Genomic DNA, 11,021 nt, shown 5'->3' on the forward strand with positions numbered 1-11,021 from the left:
TAACAATCACATAGAACTGCAGCTGTGCGCTACTGCACATGTTCTTGTTATGAATGGTAGTAGATGTGGTCCTTGGGTCTTTACTTCATACTGTAGCCACACTCTACTCATGATGTATTGAATCAATGAAAACTTGCATGGTTCAGATCACAGGAAGGGGTAGAGTAGAGATGAAAATATTCAATGTGAAACCCGTAGCAGCCGGATTGTGTGGAGTCAATAAAACGACAAATACTAAATGGTAAATGAGAAATATACACATTGCTTATCTGTCTCTGTGTAGTAATTTTCCTTCTCTTCAACTGTCCTTCAAATTTTCTCTTTTGCAAGAAAAGGAACACATGGCTTCAATATTCACTTCTGTTCTGCAGTCATCCCTCCTGAAATAAAAGTTAAGCATTGCATTGTTATTATGATAATACATACAATAAACCTTGCTCCAAACCATTTGATGCAAAGCAAATCCACCTCCCACCCACAGCTGTGCTCCTTCTAGAGCATGCATGTCAAACTCCAGTCCTCGAGGGTCCCAAACAGGCCAGGTTTTCAGTAGGGATATCCTGAAAACCTGGCCTGTTTGCTGCCCTCGAGGACTGGAGTTTGACATCCTTGTTCTTGAGCTTCTACCACGCAAGTCATCCATGTGAGTGACACTGTACTGCAGTCCTGGTCTGCACACAATCTACTGAATCAATGACATCACACTGTAAAGGCAATCTACAAGATGTATTAGTTGTCCACACTTCCGAAATGTTACTTTTATGTCCAAATCACTTATTCCCATGACCTGATATTTGTATTTGTTATTTATAGGATTGTCACAAAGAGTTGATGAGGTCACCAAATGATAGTATGTAGAGAGAAAGAGAGATCTCAGAACAGAGCCCTGATGTATACCCACAGACAGATCAATAGAAGACGAAGACATGTTAGCAACAGAGATGGAGAATGTGTGACAGGAAAGTTATGATGAAAACCAGGATAGAACTGTGTTACGGATACCAAGAGAGAGTTTAGAATATGAAGGAGGAGAGTGATTGAGAGCATCAAACGCAGCAGATAGATCAAGTAGGATTAGTAGGGAAAAGTGACCTTGGGAATTTGCTTTAAGCACAGTCTGTAGAACGAGCTGTACGAAAGGCAGGTTGTAAAGGATCCAGGAGGGAATGTGATTTAAGAATGTTGACATTCTAGCAATTAGGAGACAAACAGCAGGAGGGATACAGGGCGGTAGTTAGTAAGGCACATAGGGTGTAGGTTGTTTCTGAGAAAAGGGTGACCACTACAGGCTTAAAGTAAGAGGGTAAAGAGCCAGAGAATAGGGAGGAATTGAAGATGTGGGTGAGAGTGGGGACTAATCGATGCAGTAAGGTGTGAGGGGATACGATCTAGAGGGCATGTGGTAGAGGGAGAAGAGAAGATGATTAGCTTCCAGCTCTGTAAGAGAAGAAAAGGAGTCAAATGCAGAAGGAGAATTAGGTAGAAGGAGAGAAGGGGGAAGGGACAGAAGGAATCTCCTTGTGGGTGGCATCCACCTTGCCTCTGAAGTAGTCAAATGCTTGAGGAGAAGTGAAGGAAGGATGGCAAGTGTGAGGAGAAGGTTAGTGGAGGGAGTCAAATACAGGGAAAAAAAGACAGCGTAAATTAAATTTGAGTGTTGATGAATGTGAAAAAAAAGTAGTGTGGTTTGGCCCCAGAGAGCAGCTTTATACAGGACTGGAGACATTTTTACTGTAGAAAAATCAAATATCAATTGTGTGATTTCCTTCATAGGCATTAAGAACAGCGAGTGGAAGTGTGATGAACATGTTTGGGAATTTAGCCAAGGGTGTGGGCTAGAGGGACAAGTGTGTCAGAGCCTAGAGGGGGCATATAGATAGGAGGATAGCATTGTAAGAGTTAATAAGATTGTTAGTTTAAGCGGAAAGAGAGAGAGAGCAGAGAGGTTAGAGTAGATGTCAGAGGAGAGTTTAATTAAGCAGAGGCAAATCAGTGGGACAGGTAAGATGGGGTGAGGGGAATGACTGATTGTGAATGATGAGAGCAGAAGAGGTCATGTACAACTAGAGCCTTGTTAGTCAGAGAACGGACATTCCAGATGGCATAGGAGAAGGGAAGAGAAAAGTAAGGAAAGGAATGTGGATTACATTAGATAGGTTAACACTCTTAGCAGGGAGGCCCGATGTGTATATGAGCAGGTTCAAGATTATAAGAGATATCCCACACATCAGCAAACATAGAAGGAGACACAGAGATAGGTGTAGAGAGAGACAGAGATAGCTCTATGTAGAGAGAGAGGGACGTAGAGAGAATGAGACAGATAGGCGCAGAGAGAGGGGGCGCAGAGAGAGGAGGCGCCAAAAGAGGGGGCGCAGAGAGAGGGGGCCCAGAGAATAGGATATTAAAGAGTGCTTTTCATTGAGCAGTGCAGAAATAGCTGCAATAGAGGTCTGTACAAATGGTGCAGTGTGTAGACACATGCAAAGGTAGGGGAAGGAAAGAGGAGAACATGTGGATAAAAGCAGGAGTGTGGAAGTTAGAGAAATTAGAAAAGTTTAACAGAGGAGTGAGGAAACAGCAAGCAGAAAGAACAAGAGAGAGGTTACATTGGGATGACGTTCTGTGGTAAAGAGAAAATGCTAGGAGAGAGCTTTCAAATATTAGAGGACATGAATTGAGGGAGCAAATGTATAAATCAAAACCTGAGGGGGAGGTATAGCACGAAAGCTTGCACAGCAGATTATAGTCTTAATGTTGCGTGTACCTGTCAGGGTATTCAAGAAGTTAAATTCTCACAAGTGCAGAGTTCATGATGAAATGCTGAATCTAGTCCCCCTCCAATTTAATTTTAATATAACTTTTCCATTCTTCATTACTGCAAAAAGCAAACAAAACCAAACCACATTGCATTACTATTTTCAAAATGGATTGAATGGCATATTCAACAGTGACTGTGTGATGCCAATATTCCCCACTCACTCGTAGTGAAGCACATATTGTACTAGTGTTGAAAGTAGGCCGGTAGAGTCAGGTACGCAGTACTGATAAAACAATAAGTGCCCGTCGTAAGTACCAGCTCCGCAACAGTGCAGGCATCACATTAGTGACGTGGATGAACATATATGGATAAGCCCATATTAAGGCATCACGTGACCAGAGCCGTCACTGACTGGGTATACGTAAAGACGCAGGGAGATGCAAGGAAAGGGAGGGAGAGAGACAGAGAGAAGATGTGAAACGGAGGAAGGCACGGATGGAGGGAGTTCTTCTGAGCTTCTGCGGGCCTCTCTCTTTCACTGGTGCATGCCGGGAGCTGGTCCCAACATCCACAAAGTGTGTGTGTATTATTGGTTGTATTTTATGGGGGTAGGAGGGTAGTGTGTATATTGTGTGTGTGGGAGTATTATATTGTGTGTAGAGGTGCAGAGGAGAGTACTAGATTGTGTATCTTGTGTAAGGGTGTTGTGTATATTGTGTTTGGAGCTATAATATTATTGGGGAGATTAGTATTGAGGAGGTATTATAGTGTGTATTGTGGGGAGTATTAGTGTGTGTATTGTTTGTGGGTGACAGATGCTGGGGGTATGCAGCAATCCCTGCACTGAGGTCCGAGGCGGCTCTGCATCGCTCGCACACACTGTGGATGACCAAGCATGTGCCCATGATAATCATGGCCTTAGAGGGATGAGTGTGTCAGAGCCTAGAAGGGGCATATATATGATGGAGGAGGGAGGAGGAGGAGGGAGGAGGAGGAGGGAGGAGGAGGAGATGATAGCATTGTAAAAGTTAACAAGATAGTTAGTTTAAGCAGAAAGTGAGGAGAGGTTAGAGATAAGGGTAGATGTCAGAGGAGAGAGTTCAATTAAGCTGAGGTATCGAGTAGGACAGGGGTGAGGGGAATGAGAGGTGGTGGATGATGAGAGCAGAAGAGGTCATGTACAAATAGACCTTGTTAGTCAGAGAGCAGTCATTCCAGAGGGCACGTGAGAAGTGAAGAGTAAAGTGAGACATGGAATGTGGATTACATTAGATGGGTTAATACGCTTAGCAGGGAGGTGGAGAGAGAGAGGCAAGAGGCAGAGAGTGGTGCAGGGGTTGAGGAAGAGATGTTGCATGTACCTTATCAGAACATTAAAGAACATCAATTCACACTGGTGCAGAGTTGATGATGAATCCAGTTCACCTCCAATTCAATTTTAACAGAAATGTTTCATTCTTCATTACTGAAAAAAAAGAAAAGTAAAAAACATTTCATTACTATTTTCAAAATGGATTGAATTCCCCCAACAATGACTATGTGTTACCAATATATCCCTCTCAGTCCCACTGCAGCATATACTGTACCAGTGTGAAAGTAGGAAGGTACACAGTACCGGTAAAACAATACGTGCCGGTACTATGCACCATATGAATTATAAGGGGATGTAAATCTCCCAGTCTCTCTCCATATCCGCAACAGAGCGGGCTCCGGTCAGTGGCATGGATGCCCATATATGGGTATGCTCATATTTGGGCATCCCATGTCACTGACCGGAGCCGGCTCTGAGTATAGGGATATATGCGGAGACGCACAGGTGCAAGGAAATGGGAGGAGGCACGGTGAGAAACAGGGAGAGACCACAGGAAGATAGAGGGCAACAACTTCCACAAGGTACTTGTATGGGTATAATTGTTTGTATTTTGTGCAGAGGGGGTAATTTCAGATAAAATACAATTCTCCACCCTCTACGAAACAATTCCACTTTGTTCAGTAAGCCAGAAAGTCTTGGTCCCATGTGGACTGAATTTAATGCAAATAAGGTCCTTAATACACAAGTAAAGAATAAAGTTACTTATTCTCTACTGTAAGAAGTGCCACATTGCCCACTATTTGGGTCCTGTGCCCAGATTGTGACCATGCATGGCAGAGGTGAGATTCCCCCAACTCCAATTTGCTACACTCTCCAAGAGAGATAATTGTGATCAGAGGTGGAACTAGGGGAGGGTGTGAGCAGGGTCACTGCCCAGGGAGTAACCTGACTGGGGGCACGGAAATCTCATTTAGTGCATATGTTGCGGCACTGCATTGATTGACCGGTCAATCTGCACTGCTGCCTGTCACAGTGACATCCTGATCGGGCACTGTGATCAGCTATAGCACTGACCCAGGTGAGATAGTTCAGCACTTTACAAGGAGGGAACAGATGTTGTGGGTGACAGATGCTGGAGGTAGGCCAAGACTGTTGGCCAGAGTAACGTGGAGACTTACTGCACTCTGCATGCCCATCCTCTCCCTGACATCAGGGGAAGGAAGTGGCCCTGGGGTGTGTGTAGGTATGCCAGATGTCAGTGTATGCATAAGTAAGTATGCCTGTGTAGTGGGAGGTGTAGGGGCGTTAAGCTGGAGGACTTAAAACAGGCACAAAAGCACATAGATACCTCTGATTATACCGCACCAAATGCTGATAATATCATGCTGTAGCTGCACTTTACAGAAGATGATGCAGATGTCATCATTGGTTGGTGGGTTCATTAAATCAATCCATCATATCATAACCACACTGTGCATATGATGTACTGAATCAGTAACACCAGGAAGACATCTCCATGTTAGGAGTAGAGTTGAAGTTAACAGAATATGTCCAGCACTGTGGTGTGTAGCCCATAAATAATAATTGTGCACATTACCAGAACAACATACTGTCAACTGCAAGATCATTTTGCTGCTTGTAGCGTATGCTCATCCTGTACAGTGTTGTAGTAGATCCGTCTCTTCAGTGTTCACTGCAACAAAAGTAAGACATTGCATTAATATTACAGACGTTTGGGGGCTGAAATCTCACTTCGCTGCGGACAATTTCCCTTTGCATAAGATTCTTGTGATTATGTCAATGATGATCAATAACTGCATCATAACACAGCCGCTCTATACAGAAGATGTACTTGCTCTCATTGGTCATTGAGGTAATATGTCACACAATGTACAGATATAGCAAGGATTATTTCTCCCACTTGTGAATTATGGCATTATGATGGGAAATGTTGTGAGATTCTGCATTATCAGCATCACTGAATCTTTTGGAAATTAAGTGATATTCTATGTTTTAATGCAATATTATGGGTGATCAGCCGGTAAAATAATAATAGCTTGCTGTATCTGTAGCCATGCTCTACCCATGATGTGCTGAACCAATGACTGCAGAGAGATTCAGAGTGCTAAACATGACTGGAACGCATCTCTGAATAATGGGCAGCAAAGCAGTGCAGAATAGGAGGTGAAAGTATTTAAAATGGAAGATCCTTAGCAGCTGTGTGGAGAGTAGACAGTACAGACTGACCAAGTAAATGGTAAAAGGAGTAACTTCAACATTACTTGGCTTTGTTCTCCACATTGAAGCTTTCCTCCTCTTTAAATCACTAATACTGATGCCATGTGTAACCTGTACTGAGAGTTATATAATCTACTGGCCTAGATGAAACCATATGATGCAAACAGGATCCATCCCACTCCAGATTCATAGAATTGAACCACCTCAACCTTTCATAACAATCACATAGAACTGCAGCTGTGCGCTACTGCACATGTTCTTGTTATGAATGGTAGTAGATGTGGTCCTTGGGTCTTTACTTCATACTGTAGCCACCCTCTACTCATGATGTATTGAATCAACGAAAACTTGCATGGTTCAGATCACAGGAAGGGGTAGAGTAGAGATGAAAATATTCAATGTGAAACCCGTAGCAGCCGGATTGTGTGGAGTCAATAAAACGACAAATACTAAATGGTAAATGAGAAATATACACATTGCTTATCTGTCTCTGTGTAGTAATTTTCCTTCTCTTCAACTGTCCTTCAAATTTTCTCTTTTGCAAGAAAAGGAACACATGGCTTCAATATTCACTTCTGTTCTGCAGTCATCCCTCCTGAAATAAAAGTTAAGCATTGCATTGTTATTATGATAATACATACAATAAACCTTGCTCCAAACCATTTGATGCAAAGCAAATCCACCTCCCACCCACAGCTGTGCTCCTTCTAGAGCATGCATGTCAAACTCCAGTCCTCGAGGGTCCCAAACAGGCCAGGTTTTCAGTAGGGATATCCTGAAAACCTGGCCTGTTTGCTGCCCTCGAGGACTGGAGTTTGACATCCTTGTTCTTGAGCTTCTACCACGCAAGTCATCCATGTGAGTGACACTGTACTGCAGTCCTGGTCTGCACACAATCTACTGAATCAATGACATCACACTGTAAAGGCAATCTACAAGATGTATTAGTTGTCCACACTTCCGAAATGTTACTTTTATGTCCAAATCACTTATTCCCATGACCTGATATTTGTATTTGTTATTTATAGGATTGTCACAAAGAGTTGATGAGGTCACCAAATGATAGTATGTAGAGAGAAAGAGAGATCTCAGAACAGAGCCCTGATGTATACCCACAGACAGATCAATAGAAGACGAAGACATGTTAGCAACAGAGATGGAGAATGTGTGACAGGAAAGTTATGATGAAAACCAGGATAGAACTGTGTTACGGATACCAAGAGAGAGTTTAGAATATGAAGGAGGAGAGTGATTGAGAGCATCAAACGCAGCAGATAGATCAAGTAGGATTAGTAGGGAAAAGTGACCTTGGGAATTTGCTTTAAGCACAGTCTGTAGAACGAGCTGTACGAAAGGCAGGTTGTAAAGGATCCAGGAGGGAATGTGATTTAAGAATGTTGACATTCTAGCAATTAGGAGACAAACAGCAGGAGGGATACAGGGCGGTAGTTAGTATAGGGTTAGTATAGGGTGTAGGTTGTTTCTGAGAAAAGGGTGACCACTACAGGCTTAAAGTAAGAGGGTAAAGAGCCAGAGAATAGGGAGGAATTGAAGATGTGGGTGAGAGTGGGGACTAAGAGATGCAGTAAGGTGTGAGGGGATACGATCTAGAGGGCATGTGGTAGAGGGAGAAGAGAAGATGATTAGCTTCCAGCTCTGTAAGAGAAGAAAAGGAGTCAAATGCAGAAGGAGAATTAGGTAGAAGGAGAGAAGGGGGAAGGGACAGAAGGAATCTCCTTGTGGGTGGCATCCACCTTGCCTCTGAAGTAGTCAAATGCTTGAGGAGAAGTGAAGGAAGGATGGCAAGTGTGAGAAGAAGGTTAGTGGAGGGAGTCAAATACAGGGGGAAAAAGACAGCGTAAATTAAATTTGTGTGTTGATGAATATGGAAAAAAAAGTAGTGTGGTTTGGCCCCAGAGAGCAGCTTTATACAGGACTGGAGACATTTTTACTGTAGAAAAATCAAACATCAAGTGTGAGATTTCCTTCATAGGCATTAAGAACAGCGAGTGGAAGTGTGATGAACATGTTTGGGAATTTAGCCAAGGGTGTGGGTTAGAGGGACGAGTGTGTCAGAGCTTGAAGGGGCATATAGAGGATAGCATTGTAAGAGTTAATAAGATTGTCAGTTTAAGCAGAAAGAGAGAGAGAGAGCAGAGAGGTTAGAGTAGATGTCAGAGGAGAGTTTAATTAAGCAGAGGAAAATCAGTGGGACAGGTAAGATGGGGTGAGGGGAATGACTGATTGTGAATGATGAGAGCAGAAGAGGTCATGTACAACTAGACCCTTGTTAGTAAGAGTGGACATTCCAGAGGGCACAGGAGAAGGGAAGAGAAAAGTAAGGAAAGGAATGTGGATTACATTAGATAGGTTAACACTCTTAGCAGGGAGGCAGAGGCAGGGAGGCCCGATGTGTATATGAGCAGGTTCAAGATTATAAGAGATATCCCACACATCAGCAAACATAGAAGGAGACACAGAGATAGGTGTAGAGAGAGACAGAGATAGCTCTATGTAGAGAGAGAGGGACGTAGAGAGAATGAGACAGATAGGCGCAGAGAGAGGGGGCGCAGAGAGAGGAGGCGCCAAAAGAGGGGGCGCAGAGAGAGGGGGCACAGAGAATAGGATATTAAAGAGTGCTTTTCATTGAGCAGTGCAGAAATAGCTGCAATAGAGGTCTGTACAAATGGTGCAGTGTGTAGACACATGCAAAGGTAGGGGAAGGAAAGAGAACATGTGGATAAAAGCAGGAGTGTGGAAGTTAGAGAAATTAGAAAAGTTTAACAGAGGAGTGAGGAAACAGCAAGCAGAGAGAACAAGAGAGAGGTTACATTGGGATGACGTTCTGTGGTAGAGAGAAAATGCTAGGAGAGAGCTTTCAAATATTAGAGGACATGACTTGAGGGAGCAAATGTATAAATCAAAACCTGAGGGGGAGGTATAGCACGAAAGCTTGCACAGCAGATTATAGTCTTAAAGTTGCGTGTACCTGTCAGGGCATTCAAGAAGATAAATTCTCACAAGTGCAGAGTTCATGATGAAATGCTGAATCCAGTTCCCCTCCAATTTAATTTTAATATAACTTATCCATTCTTCATTACTGCAAAAAGCAAACAAAACAAAACCACATTGCATTACTATTTTCAAAATGGATTGAATGGCATATTCAACAGTGACTGTGTGATGCCAATATTCCCCACTCACTCGTAGTGAAGCACTTATTGTACTAGTGTTGAAAGTAGGCCGGTAGAGTCAGGTACGCAGTACTGATAAAACAATAAGTGCGCGTCGTAAGTACCAGCTCCGCAACAGTGCGGGCATCACATTAGTGACGTGGATGAACATATATGGATAAGCCCATATTAAGGCATCACGTGACCAGAGCCGTCACTGACTGGGTATACGTAAAGATGCAGGGAGATGCAAGGAAAGGGAGGGAGAGAGACAGGGAGAAGATGGGAAACGGAGGGAGGCACGGATGGAGAGAGGGAGTTCTTCCGAGCTTCTGCTGGCCTCTCTCTTTCACTGGTGCATGCCGGGAGCTGGTCCCAACATCCACAAAGTGTGTGTGTATTATTGGTTGTATTTTATGGGGGTAGGAGGGTAGTGTGTATATTGTGTGTGTGGGAGTATTATATTGTGTGTAGAGGTGCAGAGGAGAGTACTAGATTGTGTATCTTGTGTAAGGGTGTTGTGTATATTGTGTTTGGAGCTATAATATTATTGGAGAGATTAGTATTGAGGAGGTATTATAGTGTGTATTGTGGGGAGTATTAGTGTGTGTATTGTTTGTGGGTGACAGATGCTGGGGTATGCAGCAATCCCTGCACTGAGGTCCGAGGCGGCTCTGCATCGCTCGCACGCACTGTGGATGACCAAGCATGTGCCCATGATAATCATGGCCTTAGAGGGATGAGTGTGTCAGAGCCTAGAAGGGGCATATAAATATATAATGGAGGAGGGAGGAGGGAGGAGGAGGGAGGAGGAGGAGATGATAGCATTGTAAAAGTTAACAAGATAGTTAGTTTAAGCAGAAAGTGAGGAGAGGTTAGAGATAAGGGTAGATGTCAGAGGAGAGAGTTCAATTAAGCTGAGGTATCTAGTAGGACAGGGGTGAGGGGAATGAGAAGTGGTGGATGATGAGAGCAGAAGAGGTCATGTACAAATAGACCTTGTTAGTCAGAGAGCAGACATTCCAGAGGGCACGTGAGAAGTGAAGAGTAAAGTGAGACATGGAATGTGGATTACATTAGATGGGTTAATACGCTTAGCAGGGAGGTGGAGAGAGAGAGGCAAGAGGCAGAGAGTGGTGTAGGGGTTGAGGAAGAGATGTTGCATGTACCTTATCAGAACATTAAAGAACATCAATTCACACTGGTGCAGAGTTGATGATGATTCCAGTTCACCTCCAATTCAATTTTAACAGAACTTTTTCATTCTTCATTACTGCAAAAAAAAAAAAGTATAAAACATTGCATTACTATTTTCAAAATGGATTGAATTCCCCCAACAATGACTATGTGTTACCAATATATCCCTCTCAGTCCCACTGCAGCACATACTGTACCAGTGTGAAAGTAGGAAGGTACACAGTAACGGTAAAACAATACGTGCCGGTACTATGCACCATATGAATTATAAGGGGATGTAAATCTCCCAGTCTCTCTCCATATCCGCAACAGAGTGGGCTCCGGTCAGTGGCATGGATGCCCA

General features: G+C 43.4%; 2 long non-coding RNA genes across 2 annotated transcripts; both read right to left on the reverse strand.

Annotated features, from left to right (window-relative positions):
• Nucleotides 1–268: 268 nt before the first annotated feature.
• Nucleotides 269–4,208, reverse strand: LOC142475782 (uncharacterized). The gene is made up of 3 exons (XR_012791140.1): nucleotides 4,120–4,208; nucleotides 2,765–2,875; nucleotides 269–380 (listed from the first exon to the last, which is right to left on the reverse strand). It is a non-coding gene; the product is annotated as an uncharacterized LOC142475782 (long non-coding RNA).
• Nucleotides 4,209–5,673: 1,465 nt separating this feature from the next.
• Nucleotides 5,674–10,748, reverse strand: LOC142475781 (uncharacterized). Its single transcript, XR_012791139.1, has 4 exons — nucleotides 10,651–10,748; nucleotides 9,298–9,408; nucleotides 6,784–6,903; nucleotides 5,674–5,763 (listed from the first exon to the last, which is right to left on the reverse strand). It is a non-coding gene; the product is annotated as an uncharacterized LOC142475781 (long non-coding RNA).
• Nucleotides 10,749–11,021: the final 273 nt, after the last annotated feature.

Source organism: Ascaphus truei, unplaced genomic scaffold (genome assembly GCF_040206685.1).
Source record: "Ascaphus truei isolate aAscTru1 unplaced genomic scaffold, aAscTru1.hap1 HAP1_SCAFFOLD_1380, whole genome shotgun sequence".
NCBI classification, from domain to species: domain Eukaryota; kingdom Metazoa; phylum Chordata; class Amphibia; order Anura; family Ascaphidae; genus Ascaphus; species Ascaphus truei.